Source organism: Lampetra fluviatilis, chromosome 22, assembly GCF_964198595.1.
Source record: "Lampetra fluviatilis chromosome 22, kcLamFluv1.1, whole genome shotgun sequence".
NCBI lineage: Eukaryota > Metazoa > Chordata > Hyperoartia > Petromyzontiformes > Petromyzontidae > Lampetra > Lampetra fluviatilis.
Window position 1 is genome coordinate 1,582,501 of NC_136296.1, and position 17,545 is coordinate 1,600,045.

Here is a 17,545-nt window from a genome sequence, read left to right on the forward strand (position 1 = left end):
TTTTACAAGAAAATCTTGATCCCAATGCAGTACACCATATCCACGTGCAATTGGCAGGTGAACTGACTGGGTGAATTGAAGAGTAAAACGCGACCCATCCAGATGCGAAAATGCAAAAGCCTACAACACCTGGTATTCCCAGGCAGTCTTCCATTCAAACACTAACCAGGCACGACCCTGCTTAGCTTCCGAGAACAGACGAGATCGGGCGCATTCAGGGTGATATGGTCGTAGGCCGTACTTGCAGAGACCTGACGCACATTCATATGTAAAAATCAAGATTCAACTCTACTGCGGGAGGTCAACACTCATGAAAACGTATATTCTGGACTCCTGGTTGAGACCCGAAAGAGTGGCATCAAACGGTCTTTTACAAGAAAATCTTGATCCCAATGCAGTACACCATATCCACGTGCAATTGGCAGGTGAACTGACTGGGTGAATTGAAGAGTAAAACGCGACCCATCCAGATACGAAAATGCAAAAGCCTATAACATCTGGTATTCCCAGGCAGTCTCCCATCCAAGTACTAACCAGGCTCGACCCTGCTTAGCTTTCGAGATTAGACGAGATCGGGCGCATTCAGGGTGATATGGTCGTGGGCCATATTTGCAGAGACCTGACGAAATTTTTTGTAAAAATCAAGATTCAACTCTACTGCGGGAGGTCAACACTCATGAAAACGTTTATTCTGGACTCCTGGTTGAGCCCCGAAACAGTGGCATTAAACGGTCTTTTACAAGAAAATATTGATCCCAATGCAGTACACCATATCCACGTGCATTTGGCAGGTGAACTGACTGGGTGATTTGAAGAGTAAAACGCGACCCATCCAGATGCGAAAATGCAAAAAGCCTACAACACTTGGTATTCCCAGGCAGTCTCCCATACAAGCACTAACCCGGCTCGACCCTGCTTAGCTTCCGAGATCAGACGAGATCGGGCGCATTCAGGGTGATATGGTCGTAGGCCATACTTGCAGAGACCTGACGCACATTCATATGTAAAAATCAAGATTCAACTCTACTGCGGGAGGTCAACACTCATGAAAACGTTTATTCTGGACTCCTGGTTGAGCCCTGAAACAGTGGCATTAAACGGTCTTTTACAAGAAAATCTTGATCCCAATGCAGTACACCATATCCACGTGCATTTGGCAGGTGAACTGACTGGGTGATTTGAAGAGTAAAACGCGACCCATCCAGATGCGAAAATGCAAAAAGCCTACAACACTTGGTATTCCCAGGCAGTCTCCCATACAAGTACTAACCAGGCTCGACCCTGCTTAGCTTCCGAGATCAGATGCATTCAGGGTGATTTGGTCGTAGGCCATACTGGCAGAGACCTGACGCACATTCATATGTAAAAATCAAGATTCAACTCTACTGCGGGAGGTCAACACTCATGAAAACGTTTATTCTGGACTCCTGGTTGAACCCCGAAAGAGTGCATTAAACGGTCTTTTACAAGAAAATATTGATCCCAATGCAGTACACCATATCCACGTGCAATTGGCAGGTGAACTGACTGGGTGAATTGAAGAGTAAAACGCGACCCATCCAGATGCGAAAATGCAAAAGCCTACAACACCTGGTATTCCCAGGCAGTCTTCCATTCAAACACTAACCAGGCTCGACCCTGCTTAGCTTCCGAGATCAGGCGCATACAGGGTGATATGTTCGTAGGCCATACTTGCAGAGACCTGACGCACATTCATATGTAAAAATCAAGATTCAACTCTACTGCGGGAGGTCAACACTCATGAAAACGTTTATTCTGGACTCCTGGTTGAGCCCCGAAAGAGTGGCATCAAACGGTCTTTTACAAGAAAATCTTGATCCCAATGCAGTACACCATATCCACGTGCAATTGGCAGGTGAACTGACTGGGTGAATTGAAGAGTAAAACGCGACCCATCCAGATACAAAAATGCAAAAGCCTATAACATCTGGTATTCCCAGGCAGTCTCCCATCCAAGTACTAACCAGGCTCGACCCTGCTTAGCTTCCGAGATTAGACGAGATCGGGCGCATTCAGGGTGATATGGTCGTGGGCCATATTTGCAGAGACCTGACGAAATTTCATTTGTAAAAATCAAGATTCAACTCTACTGCGGGAGGTCAACACTCATGAAAACGTTTATTCTGGACTCCTGGTTGAGCCCTGAAACAGTGGCATTAAACGGTCTTTTACAAGAAAATCTTGATCCCAATGCAGTACACCATATCCACGTGCATTTGTCAGGTGAACTGACTGGGTGATTTGAAGAGTAAAACGCGACCCATCCAGATGCGAAAATGCAAAAAGCCTACAACACTTGGTATTCCCAGGCAGTCTCCCATACAAGTACTAACCAGGCTCGAACCCTGCTTAACTTCCGAGCTCAGACGCATTCAGGGTGATTTGGTCGTAGGCCATACTGGCAGAGACCTGACGCACATTCATATGTAAAAATCAAGATTCAACTCTACTGCGGGAGGTCAACACTCATGAAAACGTTTATTCTGGACTCCTGGTTGAACCCCGAAAGAGTGCATTAAACGGTCTTTTACAAGAAAATATTGATCCCAATGCAGTACACCATATCCACGTGCAATTGGCAGGTGAACTGACTGGGTGAATTGAAGAGTAAAACGCGACCCATCCAGATACGAAAATGCAAAAGCCTATAACATCTGGTATTCCCAGGCAGTCTCCCATCCAAGTACTAACCAGGCTCGACCCTGCTTAGCTTCCGAGATTGGGCGCATTCAGGGTGATATGGTCGTGGGCCATATTTGCAGAGACCTGACGAAATTTCATTTGTAAAAATAAAGATTCAACTCTACTGCGGAAGGTCAACACTCATGAAAACGTTTATTCTGGACTCCTGGTTGAGCCCTGAAACAGTGGCATTAAACGGTCTTTTACAAGAAAATCTTGATCCCAATGCAGTACACCATATCCACGTGCATTTGGCAGGTGAACTGACTGGGTGATTTGAAGAGTAAAACGCGACCCATCCAGATGCGAAAATGCAAAAGCCTACAACACCTGGTATTCCCAGGCAGTCTGCCATTCAAACACTAACCAGGCTCGACCCTGCTTAGCGTCCGAGATCAGACGAGATCGGGCGCATTCAGGGTGATATGTTCGTAGGCCATACTTGCAGAGACCTGACGCACATTCATATGTAAAAATCAAGATTCAACTCTACTGCGGGAGGTCAACACTCATGAAAACGTTTCTTCTGGACTCCTGGTTGAGCCCCGAAAGAGTGGCATTAAACGGTCTTTTACAAGAAAATCTTGATCCCAATGCAGTACACCATATCCACGTGCATTTGGCAGGTGAACTGACTGGGTGATTTGAAGAGTAAAACGCGACCCATCCAGATGCGAAAATGCAAAAGCCTACAACACCTGGTATTCCCAGGCAGTCTGCCATTCAAACACTAACCAGGCTCGACCCTGCTTAGCGTCCGAGATCAGACGAGATTGGGCGCATTCAGGGTGATATGTTCGTAGGCCATACTTGCAGAGACCTGACGCACATTCATATGTAAAAATCAAGATTCAACTCTACTGCGGGAGGTCAACACTCATGAAAACGTTTATTCTGGACTCCTGGTTGAGCCCCGAATGAGTGGCATTAAACGGTCTTTTATAAGAAAATATTGATGCCAATGCAGTACACCATATCCGCGTGCAATTGGCAGGTGAACTGACTGGGTGAATTGAAGAGTAAAACGCGACCCATCCAGATACGAAAATGCAAAAGCCTATAACATCTGGTATTCCCAGGCAGTCTCCCATCCAAGTACTAACAGGCTCGACCCTGCTTAGCTTCCGAGATTAGACGAGATCGGGCGCATGCAGGGTGATATGGTCGTGGGCCATATTTGCAGAGACCTGACGAAATTTCATTTGTAAAAATCAAGATTCAACTCTACTGCGGGAGGTCAACACTCATGAAAACGTTTATTCTGGACTCCTGGTTGAGCCCTAAAACAGTGGCATTAAACGGTCTTTTACAAGAAAATATTGATCCCAATGCAGTACACCATATCCACGTGCAATTGGCAGGTGAACTGACTGGGTGAATTGAAGAGTAAAACGCGACCCATCCAGATACGAAAATGCAAAAGCCTATAACATCTGGTATTCCCAGGCAGTCTCCCATCCAAGTACTAACCAGGCACGACCCTGCTTAGCTTCCGAGATTAGACGAGATCGGGCGCATTCAGGGTGATATGGTCGTGGGCCATATTTGCAGAGACCTGACGAAATTTCATTTGTAAAAATCAAGATTCAACTCTACTGCGGGAGGTCAACACTCATGAAAACGTTTATTCTGGACTCCTGGTTGAGCCCTGAAACAGTGGCATTAAACGGTCTTTTACAAGAAAATCTTGATCCCAATGCAGTACACCATATCCACGTGCAATTGGCAGGTGAACTGACTGGGTGAATTGAAGAGTAAAACGCGACCCATCCAGATACGAAAATGCAAAAAGCCTACAACACTTGGTATTCCCAGGCAGTCTCCCATACAAGTACTAACCAGGCTCGACCCTGCTTAGCTTCCGAGATCAGACGCATTCAGGGTGATTTGGTCGTAGGCCATACTGGCAGAGACCTGACGCACATTCATATGTAAAAATCAAGATTCAACTCTACTGCGGGAGGTCAACACTCATGAAAACGTTTATTCTGGACTCCTGGTTGAACCCCGAAAGAGTGCATTAAACGGTCTTTTACAAGAAAATATTGATCCCAATGCAGTACACCATATCCACGTGCAATTGGCAGGTGAACTGACTGGGTGAATTGAAGAGTAAAACGCGACCCATCCAGATGCGAAAATGCAAAAGCCTACAACACCTGGTATTCCCAGGCAGTCTTCCATTCAAACACTAACCAGGCTCGACCCTGCTTAGCTTCCGAGATCAGGCGCATACAGGGTGATATGTTCGTAGGCCATACTTGCAGAGACCTGACGCACATTCATATGTAAAAATCAAGATTCAACTCTACTGCGGGAGGTCAACACTCATGAAAACGTTAATTCTGGACTCCTGGTTGAGCCCCGAAAGAGTGGCATCAAACGGTCTTTTACAAGAAAATCTTGATCCCAATGCAGTACACCATATCCACGTGCAATTGGCAGGTGAACTGACTGGGTGAATTGAAGAGTAAAACGCGACCCATCCAGATGCGAAAATGCAAAAGCCTACAACACCTGGTATTCCCAGGCAGTCTGCCATTCAAACACTAACCAGGCTCGACCCTGCTTAGCGTCCGAGATCAGACGAGATCGGGCGCATTCAGGGTGATATGTTCGTAGGCCATACTTGCAGAGACCTGACGCACATTCATATGTAAAAATCAAGATTCAACTCTACTGCGGGAGGTCAACACTCATGAAAACGTTTATTCTGGACTCCTGGTTGAGCCCCGAATGAGTGGCATTAAACGGTCTTTTATAAGAAAATATTGATCCCAATGCAGTACACCATATCCACGTGCAATTGGCAGGTGAACTGACTGGGTGAATTGAAGAGTAAAACGCGACCCATCCAGATGCGAAGATGCTAAAGCCTACAACACCTGGTATTCCCAGGCAGTCTCCCATCCAAGTACTTACCAGGCTCGACCCCACTTAGCTTCCGAGATCAGGTGCATTCAGGGTGATATGGTCGTAGGCCATACTTGCAGAGAACTGACGCTCATTCATATGTAAAAATCAAGATTCAACTCTACTGCGGGAGGTCAACACTCATGAAAACGTTTATTCTGGACTCCTGGTTGAGCCCCGAAAGAGTGGCATTAAACTGTCTTTTACAAGAAAATCTTGATCCCAATGCAGTACACCATATCCACGTGCAATTGGCAGGTGAACTGACTGGGTGAATTGAAGAGTAAAACGCGACCCATCCAGATACGAAAATGCAAATGCCTACAACACCTGGTATTCCCAGGCAGTCTCCCATCCAAGTACTAACCAGGCTCGACCATGCTTAGTTTCCGAGATCAGACGAGATCGGGCGCATTCAGGGTGATATGGTCGTAGGCCATACTTGCAGAGACCTGACGCACAATCACATGTAAAAATCAAGATTCAACTCTACTGCGGGAGGTCAACACTCATGAAAACGTTTATTCTGGACGCCTTGTTGAGCCCCGAAAGAGTGGCATTAAACGGTCTTTTACAAGAAAATATTGATCCCAATGCAGTACACCATATCCACGTGCAATTGGCAGGTGAACTGACTGGGTGAATTGAAGAGTAAAACGCGACCCATCCAGATACGAAAATGCAAAAGCCTAAAACATCTGGTATTCCCAGGCAGTCTCCCATCCAAGTACTAACCAGGCTACCCTGCTCAGCTTCCGAGATCAGACGAGATCGGGCGCATACAGGGTGATATGGTCGTAGGCCATACTTGCAGAGACCTGACGCACAATCACATGTAAAAATCAAGATTCAACTCTACTGCGGGAGGTCAACACTCATGAAAACGTTTATTCTGGACTCCTTGTTGATCCCCGAAAGAGTGGCATTAAACGGTCTTTTACAAAAAAAATATTGATCCCAATGCAGTACACCATATCCACGTGCAATTGGCAGGTGAACTGACTGGGTGAATTGAAGAGTAAAACGCGACCCATCCAGATGCGAAAATGCAAAAGCCTACAACACCTGGTATTCCCAGGCAGTCTCCCATCCAAGTACTAACCAGGCTCGACCATGCTTAGTTTCCGAGATCAGACGAGATCGGTCGCATTCAGGGTGATATGGTCGTGGGCCATGCTTGCAGCAACCTGACGCACATTCATATGTCAAAATCAAGATTCAACTCTACTGCAGGAGGTCAACACTCATGAAAACGTTTATTCTGGACTCCTGGTTGAACCCCGAAAGAGTGCATTAAACGGTCTTTTACAAGAAAATCTTGATCCCAATGCAGTACACCATATCCACGTGCAATTGGCAGGTGAACTGACTGGGTGAATTGAAGAGTAAAACGCGACCCATCCAGATGCGAAAATGCAAATGCCTACAACACCTGGTATTCCCAGGCAGTCTTCCATTCAAACACTAACCAGGCTCGACTCTGCTTAGCTTCCAAAATCAGACGAGATCGGGCGCATTCAGGGTGATATGGTCGTAGGCCATACTTGCAGAGACCTGACGCACAATCACATGTAAAAATCAAGATTCAACTCTACTGCGGGAGGTCAACACTCATGAAAACGTTTATTCTGGACTCCTGGTTGAGCCCCGAAAGAGTGGCATTAAACGGTCTTTTACAAGAAAATCTTGATCCTAATGCAGTGCACCGTATCCACGTGCAATTGGCAGGTGAACTGACTGGGTGAATTGAAGAGTAAAACGCGACCCATCCAGATGCGAAAATGCTAAAGCCTACAACACCTGGTATTCCCAGGCAGTCTCCCATCCAAGTACTAACCAGGCTCGACCCTGCTTAGCTTCCGAGAGCAGGCGCCTTCAGGTTGATATGGTCGTAGGCCATACTTGCAGAGACCTGACGCACATTCATATGTAAAAATCAAGATTCAACTCTACTGCGGGAGGTCAACACTCGTGAAAACGTTTATTCTGGAATCCTGGTTGAGCCACGAAAGAGTGGCATTAAACGGTTTTTTACAATAAAATCTTGATCCCAATGCAGTACACCATATCCACGTGCAATTGGCAGGTGAACTGACTGGGTGAATTGAAGAGTAAAACGCGACCCATCCAGATACGAAAATGCAAAAGCCTACAACACCTGGTATTCCCAGGCAGTCTCCCATCCAAGTACTAACCAGGTTCAAACCTGCTTAGCTTCCACGATCAGACGAGATCAGACGAGATCGCCCGCATTCAGGGTGATATGGTCGTAGGCCATACTTGCAAAGACCTGACGCACATTCATATGTAAAAATCAAGATTCAACTCTACAGCGGGAGGTCAACACTCATGAAAAGTTTATTTTGGACTCCTGGTTGAGCCCCGAAACAGTGGCATTAAACGGTCTTTTACAAGAAAATCTTGATCCCAATGCAGTACATCATATCCACGTGCAATTGGCAGGTGAACTGACTGGGTGAATTGAAGAGTAAAACGCGACCCATCCAGATGCGAAAATGCAAAAGCCTACAACACCTGGTATTCCCAGGCAGTCTTCCATTTGTAATGTAGTAACTGGGCGGGAGACGACTTCACGGGTAGCACACTCTTTATTTCACCAACTTCGGTTCACAGGTGACTAACACCCACTTGGTTACTCGGGTGACTAACACCCACTTGGTTACCCGGGTGACTAACACCCACTCAGCTACTCGGGTGACTAACACCCACTTGGTTACTCGGGTGACTAACACCCACTTAGCTACTCGGGTGACTAACACCCACTGAGCTACTCGGGTGACCAACACCCACTTAGCTATTCTGGCGACTAACGCCCACTGAGCTACTCTGGCGACTAACGCCCACTGAGCTACTCGGGTGACAAACACCCACTGAGCTACTCGGGTGACCAACACCCACTTAGCTACTCTGGCGACTAACGCCCACTGAGCTACTCGGGTGACAAACACCCACTGAGCTACTCTGGACACACCCTGCCAGGGTGTCCGTCTCGACTGTGGGTCCCCCAGTCCCGACCCACGTGGGCGTCGAACCACGGGTCCCACAGACTCGCCTCCGAGCCACACAGGGCCCCGGTCCCTACAAGGACAGCGGGACTAGGGGTCTCGGGGCACTATGTCTTCAACTCCGTCTTCGATCTTCAACTGGCTAACAACCCCGAGTGCTCTCGCGCGTCCCCCTTTATACCCCACCTGCGGACGTCGCTGAGAGAACCCATCCTATTTGACCAATCACTGGGCGCTGGCTACGATCCTGTTTTCCCACATCTCAGCGTGCCTCACCACCCACGCCGCGCCGCCCCGTCATCCGTCACTCCCAGCGCGCGCGTCCATACCACGCCCACAACGCGTGCCCAACCCCGCACCCCGTGCCGCCCCGTGATCCATCACTGTCACAGTCGGCGCGCGTCAACACCACCACTACATCACCCCCTACCACATAGCTCGCAGCCGACCCGGCTGCTATAAAAATATACAACACCCCCTCCCCCCAGTGTGCCCCGTAACACAACAACAAGAACAACAACCAACGTAACAACACAACACAACGCGAACACTGCCATCCGCAACCATCAACCAATGCCACTACACAACAACAGAACAATATATACAATCCGGCGAGTGACAATACCAAATGTGTATGCAGAAAAGAAAAATAATTTTTTTTTTTTCCCTTTTTTTTTTTCTTCTTCTCTTCCGACTCGTGCAGCGTCCCATTCTTTCCGAGCGTCCCTAGAACGGGACATTACCCCGGCAGAGGGGGAACACCGGGCGAGCTCGGTGTTGAAAAATGTCTTCATGAAAAGTGTTGTGCCCTAGCCCGAGTCCGTCCGGTGGTGCCGGCAGTTCAGGAAGGCACGGGCCAGGCATCGGGGACCCGCGCGTGCCGCTGGGTTCCTTTCCCGACGGTCAGCAGCCGTCAGGCCCGAGACACCTGGGGGAGGGTCAGGTGGAGACACGTGAGGATCAGCCTGCGACACATCCCTCCCCGAGTCGACGGTCACATCACACGCCCGGTCGTTACGGCACAGAACGGGGTCACACGGTGCCGCATAGGGCTTCAGTCGGGAGGGGTGCACGTACCAACGGCGTTTTCCCCATTTAATCTGTATACTCTGGGGTCGTGCAACCCGCACAATTTCCACCGGTCCCCTCCAAAGTCTCAACAATTTGGGGGACGTAGCCAACGGTGCATGTGGACAATGCAGCCAGGCCTTATCGCCTGGTTTCCAATCGTGCGTATGCACCCTCCGTCCATGCAATCTCTCGTTCGCGATTTGCCGAGACCGCGAATTCAATCTCGCCGCCTCCCGCGCTTCAGCCAATTTGGCGATATTAAATTTGATGTGGTCTGCCAATTTTGATTTTGCACGTGGCTGGGAAATCCCCAGTTGGACGTCCATGGCCGGATCGGCCTCCCGCCCATACATAAGAAAAAACGGGGAAAACCCCGTCGCCGCATGAGGGGCCATTCGATAGGCCGCGAGTACCCCCGGCACCTGTAAGTCCCAATCAACCTGATCGTCGCAGACCTGTTAGCACAGCATAGACGTAATCGTCCTGTTCAGACGCTCAACCATCCCGTCAGTCTGCGGGTGGTACGGGGAAGTCCGCACTTTCTTTGTACCCAACAGGTCGCACACCTCGCGCAACAAAATGCTCGAAAAATTCTTTCCTTGATCCGTCAGCAAGCGTTCGGGGGCGCCCTTGTCCAAAACATAACCCTGGACGAAGGCGTCCGCAACCGCTGCAGCCGACTGGTTGGCGAGTGGCCATTCCATGGGCCATCGGGTGAAGTACTCTACGCCAACCAGCAGGAACCTATTTCCCCTCGGCGTAGCAGGAAAGGGCCCCAAGATGTCTAACGCAACCAATTCGTTTGTGCGCGAAACTTGAATGGATTGCAGTGGTGGATTAGCCGCCAATGGTGGCGGTTTTCTTCGGGCGCACCCTACGCATCCCTTAAGAATGTTCGCCACGTAGTTACCCATCCCCGGCCAATAATAGTCTCGCTGGATTAGGGCGAGCGTTTTGTGAAAACCCAGATGCATGAGTCGTTCATGAGCAGCCAGAACGACCCTACCCCGCATAGCAAAAGGCACAACGAGCACGTGACGCCGGGACATGTTTTCCCACTTCATCAAGAGGCCCTGTCTGCACACCCAGGAACCGACCTGCGCATCCCCTACCTCGGGAGCGTCAACTTTTCGACGTAGCGTAAGCAGGGAGCTGTCGGACATTTGGAGACGGCCCCACTCAATGAGGGGCAACGATAACAGCGAGTCCCTTTCCGTGGGAGCGTCGACACCCGGGGTGTCAGTGGCGGCGAGCGCAACTCCCGCGGTGTCGGCGACCGGGGGTTTACACCGCGCCGATCCCAGCAAACATGCGCAGTCCGTGCGCGGTGGCAACCGCGACAAGGCGTCCGCATTTGAGTGTCGTAATCCCTTGCGGTAAATCGTCGTGAATTGGTAGTCCTGAAGGACCTCCAACCATCGGGACAATTGGCCCGATGGCTGCGCCACCCGTATAGCGTATTGGAGAGCCGCATGGTCCGTACGAACCGTAAAATGACGGCCGTAAAGATACGGCCTGAATTGCTGTGTAAAAAACACAATCGCTAACAATTCACGGCGAGTCACGCAATAGCGTTGTTCGGCGGGGGAAAGAACTCTACTACCGTAGGCGACCACCCGTTCAACCCCACCGACCACCTGTGAGAGCACTCCCCCGATACCTGTGTTGCTGGCATCCGTGTCAAGCAAAAACGGTTGTGTGAAATCGGGGTAACACAAGGGGGGAGCCTGCACCAAGGCGTCACGAAGAGAGCAGAATGCAGCCTCCTCTTCCGCACCCCAGTGAAACCGCACCCCCTTAGCCGTCAAAGCGTGCAGGGGCCTGGCTATGGTGGCAAACTGCTTGACAAAACGACGGTAATAGGAGGCGAATCCAATAAAGCTGCGAACCTCCGTGACCGAGGTTGGCGTTAGCCATGAGCTGACGCAGTGCGTCTTAGCAGGGTCTGTCGAGATCCCTGAACGACTCACGATATGGCCCAAATACCTGACCGATTCCCGAAGCAGAAAACATTTAGCCGGTTTAAATTTAAGCTTAGCGGAACGCATCCTGAGGAACACCGCTCTCAGTCGCTGGAGGTGCTCCTCAAAAGTCCGGCTGAAAACGATGATATCGTCGAGATAAATCAAACAGGTGTCCCATTGGAGGCCCGACAAAACCAAATCCATGAGCCTCTGGAACGTGGCGGGAGCAGAATGTAAGCCCATGGGCAAACGGTTGAATTCAAATAGGCCACCAGGTGTCCGGAAAGCGGTTTTAGGTTAAGATTCGTTATCGAGGGGCAATTGCCAAAATCCGGAAAGCAGATCGAGTGTGGAAAAAAACTGTGCTCCCGCCAAGGCATCCAGCGACTCATCCATTCTGGGGAGCGGATACGCATCCGCCATCGAGATTTTGTTTAAGCGGCGGAAATCGACACAGAACCGCAAAGACCCGTCCTGTTTTTTAACTAGGACAATAGGAGCACCCCACGGACTAGAAGAGGGCGAAATGATGTCGGCCGCCAACATATCATTAACCGCCGACTGCACATGCTCCTTCTCGGCTGGGCTGAGCCGGAAGGGATTCTGTCGAATAGGGGCCGCGTCCCCCGTAGCTATGTGGTGGCGCAACAGGTCTGTGCAGCCGATATCGTACTTATGTCTGCTGAACACGTCAGCAAACTCGAGTAGCAAACCCCTCAATGCTCCCAATTGCACCTTGGACAAGTTAGCAGACCCGGCACACAACGAGTCCAACCACTCTGTCCCCTCATCACTTGGAGGATGCGACTCGACACTGATATCGGCGTGAGCAACGAGCTGTTCCTCAACGGGTAGCGGCGCGGCGTGAGCCAGCACCGTTCCCTGCGTAATTATGGCCGGCCGCGACCCCGTATTCAGGACCATTACGAACGGCTCACTGTCCCCTCTCACCATGGTTTGAGCTACCGCCAAGTCGAGGCCACTTTTGGCCCTGTTAGACGGCCCCAACAGTACTCCCTGTGCCCCCACACCCACCCCGAGTGGTTTCCTCAACCGAAGGGGTACCAACATTTGCGATCCCGGGGGCACCCGTACAGTCTGAGTTGCCAGCGCCTGCACCGTCGCACAAACCGTGCGTATTTTGGTAGGGCTTGTCAAGAACGCAACCCGCCGTCCCGACGGAAGCTCAATGCAGGCCTGATCTATGAGAATTTTGATGGGCATTTTGGACAAAAAGTCCGTACCTAGCAAACAAGGAACGGCCAGCGATGATGATACAAAAATAGGGCCCGCCAATTTGATGTCACCAATGCAAATAGTCGCCCGAATCTGGCCGATGATCCCCAGGGATCCCCCATTCGCCGCATAAAATGGCACGTCCACAGGCAGAAGGGGTCGACTTTGGACGGGAAGAATGTTATAAATAAGGTCCGAAATGATAGTGGCCGACGCACCCGTGTCCACAAGCACCCGGACCTCAACCCCGTCAATAAACCCCGTTACCACGGACGACCCGGCCGACGCAGCCACTATCCTGTGGGCCAATTCGGACCATTCGACTGCTTGCGGGCCGTGTACGGACCCCCCCCGCCGAAGTGAACCCCCGGCACCCAGCCGCGGACCCCCCACCGCCAAGCGGCGACCCGAACGTGCCGCGTATGTGGACCGGGCGTGTGAGGTGCCGCGACTTGCCGGGTTTAGTTGGGATGACTTGTGGGCCTGGTCGTCGTCCCGACGTGGTCCCGTGGCGCGCTGACGCGGGGCCCGGCACCCGGCTGCGACGTGACCCCGAAGGCCGCAGTTGTAGCAGACGACGAGGGACGTCGTAGGTTTCGGTTGCTCCAGCTTGCGGGATGAACGTGTGGGTGAACGACCTCCCGTTCTCCACTCCCCCGGACGCGATACAGCGAAGGCCTGCTCCCGATCCGCAGCTGGCTGAGGCTCGGCGATCGTGGTGGCCAGTGCCGCGTTCTCCGCCAATTTGCAGACGACCGTCGGCTTGCGCTTGAGGACCTCGTACGCGTGAATACTCGTGGCGATCGCCAGGGAGCAGATATCCATTTCGTCCGCCACATTGATGGGAACTCCCAACTCGTGGGCCAACGCCAGCAGCTGCTCCGTCACCATGGCGTCCTTCCCCTCCTTGTCCATGCGGGGAAAAGCTGCGTCCGCCAAGGCGAGCAGCGCCGTGCGATAGGCGAGCGTTGTTTCCCCAACCACCTTCCGCCGATCGTAGAATTGGTGGCGGCAGGTCGAGGGCGGGCCGAACACCTTAGCCATCAGGTGTAGCGCGGCCTGGAGCGTTGAGCGAGACGACCTTGGGGCCGATGTGAAGGCTGCAAGCGCGTCGTCGTCGAGCATCGCTGGCAGAGCGCGCAGGGCAGTGGTGTCGGACCACCCCGACATTTCTTGATGTGCGAGGAACCTTCGGTGGAAGGCTCCCCAGTCGCCTCCGTCTGCCTTGAACGCCGACAGCGCGGGCAATCGTTGCTGGAGGACTCGGTCGTCGTCGTCGTCGGAACGATTTTCCCCCGCGCCACTGTGGTTGTACAAAATGTCGGCTCTGTCAGCAGTCGCACCCTGGAAAGCTCCGGCGCGCGCCGATGACACGGGCCGCGCTGAGTGGAGATCTCCGGCCACGTGGTGTCCCCGCTTCCCGCCAAACAATGGCGGTCCCTCAAAAACGGCGCCAACCTCAAAACTTTTGGCGCGAAGCGCCTTCTGGCGGGAACCCTCCAGCCGCGCCGCCTCCACCAACCCCGCAGCCGTCCCTCCGCCCGCTGGAACGGAGATCTCCGCCAAAACTGCAGCGGCGGCGAGCAGCAACTCCGCCAGGCGGGAGTGCGCGTCCTGTAGGCTGGTGTCGGAGGCGAGCTGAGCGTCGGCCATCGCCGCGAAGTGCTGCATCGGCGGCAACTCCTCTTCCTCTCCTCCCGAGGTTGGTGTCGTCTTCCCGATCTCGCTCGTGGGTACGGGTAGTCTTCCTAGTATCCATTCTTCTTGAAGACAGGTTTACTTCTGACGCCAGTTGTAATGTAGTAACTCGGCGGGAGACGACTTCACGGGTAGCACACTCTTTATTTCACCAACTTCGGTTCACAGGTGACTAACACCCACTCAGCTACTCGGGTGACTAACACCCACTGAGCTACTCGGGTGACCAACACCCACTTAGCTACTCTGGCGACTAACGCCCACTGAGCTACTCTGGCGACTAACGCCCACTGAGCTACTCGGGTGACAAACACCCACTGAGCTACTCGGGTGACCAACACCCACTTAGCTACTCTGGCGACTAACGCCCACTGAGCTACTCGGGTGACAAACACCCACTGAGCTACTCTGGACACACCCTGCCGGGGTGTCCGTCTCGACTGTGGGTCCCCCAGTCCCGACCCACGTGGGCGTCGAACCACAGGTCCCACAGTCTCGCCTCCGAGCCACACAGGGCCCCGGTCCCTACAAGGACAGCGGGACTAGGGGTCTCGGGGCACTATGTCTTCAACTCCGTCTTCAATCTTCAACTGGCTAACAACCCCGAGTGCTCTCGCGCGTCCCCCTTTATACCCCACCTGCGGACGTCGCTGAGAGCACCCATCCTATTTGACCAATCACTGGGCGCTGGCTACGATCCTGTTTTCCCACATCTCAGCGTGCCTCACCACCCACGCCGCGCCGCCCCGTCATCCGTCACTCCCGGCACGCGCGTCCATACCACGCCCACAACGCGTGCCCAACCCCGCACCCCGTGCCGCCCCGTGATCCATCACTGTCACAGTCGGCGCGCGTCAACACCACCACTACACATTCAAACACTAACCAGGCTCGACCCTGCTTAGCTTCCGAGATCAGACGAGATCGGGCGCATTCAGGGTGATATGGTCGTAGGCCATACTTGCAGAGACCTGACGCACATTCATATGTAAAAATCAAGATTCAACTCTACTGCGGGAGGTCAACACTCATGAAAACGTTTATTCTGGACTCCTGGTTGAGCCCCGAATGAGTGGCATTAAACGGTCTTTTATAAGAAAATATTGATCCCAATGCAGTACACCATATCCACGTGCAATTGGAAGGTGATCTGACTGGGTGAATTGAAGAGTAAAACGCGACCCATCCAGATGAGAAAATGCAAAAGCCTACAACACCTGGTATTCCCAGGGAGTCTCCTATCCAAGTACTAACCAGGCTCGACCCTGCTTAGCTTCCGAGATCAGGCGCCTTCAGGTTGATATGGTCGTAGGCCATACTTGCAGAGACCTGACGCACATTCATATGTAAAAATCAAGATTCAACTCTACTGCGGGAGGTCAACACTCATGAAAACGTTTCTTCTGGACTCCTTGTTGAGCCCCGAAAGAGTGGCATTAAACGGTCTTTTACAAGAAAATATTGATCCCAATGCAGTACACCATATCCACGTGCAATTGGCAGGTGAACTGACTGGGTGAATTGAAGAGTAAAACGCGACCCATCCAGATGCGAAAATGCAAAAGCCTACAACACCTGGTATTCCCAGGCAGTCTCCCATCCAAGTACTAACCAGGCTCGACCATGCTTAGTTTCCGAGATCAGACGAGATCGGTCGCATTCAGGGTGATATGGTCGTGGGCCATGCTTGCAGCAACCTGACACACATTCATATGTAAAAATCAAGATTCAACTCTACTGCAGGAGGTCAACACTCATGAAAACGTTTATTCTGGACTCCTGGTTGAACCCCGAAAGAGTGCATTAAACGGTCTTTTACAAGAAAATCTAGATCCCAATGCAGTACACCATATCCACGTGCAATTGGCAGGTGAACTGACTGGGTGAATTGAAGAGTAAAACGCGACCCCCATCCAGATGCGAAAATGCAAATGCCTACAACACCTGGTATTCCCAGGCATTCTTCCATTCAAACACTAACCAGGCTCGACTCTGCTTAGCTTCCGAGATCAGACGAGATCGGGCGCATTCAGGGTGATATGGTCGTAGGCCATACTTGCAGAGACCTGACGCACAATCACATGTAAAAATCAAAATTCAACTCTACTGCGGGAGGTCAACACTCATGAAAACGTTTATTCTGGACTCCTTGTTGAGCCCCGAAAGAGTGGCATTAAACGGTCTTTTACAAGAAAATATTGATCCCAATGCAGTACACCATATCCACGTGCAATTGGTAGGTGAACTGACTGGGTGAATTGAAGAGTAAAACGCGACCCATCCAGATACGAAAATGCAAAAGCCTATAACATCTGGTATTCCCAGTCAGTCTCCCATCCAAGTACTAACCAGGCTCGACCCTGCTTTGCTTCCGAGATTAGACGAGATCGGGGGCATTCAGGGTGATATGGTCGTGGGCCATACTTGCAGAGACCTGACGCACATTCATATGTAAAAATCAAGATTCAACTCGACTGCGGGAGGTCAACACTCATGAAAACGTTTATTCTGGACTCCTGGTTGAGCCCCAAAAGAGTGGCATTAAACGGTCTTTTACCAGAAAATATTGATCCCAATGCAGTACACCATTTCCACGTGCAATTGGCAGGTGAACTGACTGGGTGAATTGAAGAGTAAAACGCGACCCATCCAGATGCGAAAATGCAAAAGCCTACAACACCTGGTATTCCCAGGCAATCTCCCATCCAAGTACTGAACCAGGCTCGACCCTGCTTAGTTTCCGAGATCAGACGAGATCGGGCGCATTCAGGATGATATGGTCGTGGGCCATATTTGCAGAGACCTGACGCACATTCATATGTAAAAATCAAGATTCAACTCTACTGCGGGAGGTCAACACTCATGAAAACGTTTATTCTGGACTCCTAGTTGAGCCCCGAAAGAGTGGCATTAAACGGTCTTTTACAAAAAAAT

General features: G+C 51.4%; 2 non-coding genes and 25 pseudogenes across 2 annotated transcripts; all 27 read right to left on the reverse strand.

Moving 5' to 3' along the window:
- Window positions 1-117: 117 nt before the first annotated feature.
- On the reverse strand, window positions 118-236 carry LOC144939750 (5S ribosomal RNA; annotated as a pseudogene).
- Window positions 237-485: 249 nt separating this feature from the next.
- On the reverse strand, window positions 486-604 carry LOC144939815 (5S ribosomal RNA; annotated as a pseudogene).
- A 248-nt stretch (window positions 605-852) lies between these two features.
- On the reverse strand, window positions 853-971 carry LOC144939279 (5S ribosomal RNA). Its single transcript, XR_013638468.1, has one exon. It is a non-coding gene; the product is annotated as a 5S ribosomal RNA (ribosomal RNA).
- A 250-nt stretch (window positions 972-1,221) lies between these two features.
- Window positions 1,222-1,330, reverse strand: LOC144940118 (5S ribosomal RNA; annotated as a pseudogene).
- Window positions 1,331-1,578: 248 nt separating this feature from the next.
- On the reverse strand, window positions 1,579-1,687 carry LOC144940191 (5S ribosomal RNA; annotated as a pseudogene).
- A 249-nt stretch (window positions 1,688-1,936) lies between these two features.
- LOC144939649 (5S ribosomal RNA) lies at window positions 1,937-2,055 on the reverse strand (annotated as a pseudogene).
- A 250-nt stretch (window positions 2,056-2,305) lies between these two features.
- LOC144940198 (5S ribosomal RNA) lies at window positions 2,306-2,415 on the reverse strand (annotated as a pseudogene).
- A 248-nt stretch (window positions 2,416-2,663) lies between these two features.
- Window positions 2,664-2,772, reverse strand: LOC144940167 (5S ribosomal RNA; annotated as a pseudogene).
- A 249-nt stretch (window positions 2,773-3,021) lies between these two features.
- On the reverse strand, window positions 3,022-3,140 carry LOC144939813 (5S ribosomal RNA; annotated as a pseudogene).
- Window positions 3,141-3,389: 249 nt separating this feature from the next.
- LOC144940024 (5S ribosomal RNA) lies at window positions 3,390-3,508 on the reverse strand (annotated as a pseudogene).
- Window positions 3,509-3,757: 249 nt separating this feature from the next.
- LOC144940031 (5S ribosomal RNA) lies at window positions 3,758-3,875 on the reverse strand (annotated as a pseudogene).
- Window positions 3,876-4,124: 249 nt separating this feature from the next.
- On the reverse strand, window positions 4,125-4,243 carry LOC144939820 (5S ribosomal RNA; annotated as a pseudogene).
- A 250-nt stretch (window positions 4,244-4,493) lies between these two features.
- On the reverse strand, window positions 4,494-4,602 carry LOC144940138 (5S ribosomal RNA; annotated as a pseudogene).
- Window positions 4,603-4,850: 248 nt separating this feature from the next.
- Window positions 4,851-4,959, reverse strand: LOC144940193 (5S ribosomal RNA; annotated as a pseudogene).
- A 249-nt stretch (window positions 4,960-5,208) lies between these two features.
- Window positions 5,209-5,327, reverse strand: LOC144939814 (5S ribosomal RNA; annotated as a pseudogene).
- Window positions 5,328-5,576: 249 nt separating this feature from the next.
- LOC144939851 (5S ribosomal RNA) lies at window positions 5,577-5,685 on the reverse strand (annotated as a pseudogene).
- Window positions 5,686-5,934: 249 nt separating this feature from the next.
- Window positions 5,935-6,053, reverse strand: LOC144939117 (5S ribosomal RNA). The gene has a single exon (XR_013638312.1). It is a non-coding gene; the product is annotated as a 5S ribosomal RNA (ribosomal RNA).
- A 249-nt stretch (window positions 6,054-6,302) lies between these two features.
- Window positions 6,303-6,419, reverse strand: LOC144940070 (5S ribosomal RNA; annotated as a pseudogene).
- Window positions 6,420-6,669: 250 nt separating this feature from the next.
- LOC144939564 (5S ribosomal RNA) lies at window positions 6,670-6,788 on the reverse strand (annotated as a pseudogene).
- Window positions 6,789-7,036: 248 nt separating this feature from the next.
- On the reverse strand, window positions 7,037-7,155 carry LOC144939952 (5S ribosomal RNA; annotated as a pseudogene).
- A 249-nt stretch (window positions 7,156-7,404) lies between these two features.
- LOC144940106 (5S ribosomal RNA) lies at window positions 7,405-7,513 on the reverse strand (annotated as a pseudogene).
- A 249-nt stretch (window positions 7,514-7,762) lies between these two features.
- Window positions 7,763-7,891, reverse strand: LOC144940123 (5S ribosomal RNA; annotated as a pseudogene).
- Window positions 7,892-15,816: 7,925 nt separating this feature from the next.
- Window positions 15,817-15,925, reverse strand: LOC144939912 (5S ribosomal RNA; annotated as a pseudogene).
- Window positions 15,926-16,174: 249 nt separating this feature from the next.
- On the reverse strand, window positions 16,175-16,293 carry LOC144939565 (5S ribosomal RNA; annotated as a pseudogene).
- A 250-nt stretch (window positions 16,294-16,543) lies between these two features.
- On the reverse strand, window positions 16,544-16,662 carry LOC144939914 (5S ribosomal RNA; annotated as a pseudogene).
- Window positions 16,663-16,911: 249 nt separating this feature from the next.
- LOC144939943 (5S ribosomal RNA) lies at window positions 16,912-17,030 on the reverse strand (annotated as a pseudogene).
- A 249-nt stretch (window positions 17,031-17,279) lies between these two features.
- LOC144939785 (5S ribosomal RNA) lies at window positions 17,280-17,399 on the reverse strand (annotated as a pseudogene).
- Between the last annotated feature and the right edge of the window lie 146 nt (window positions 17,400-17,545).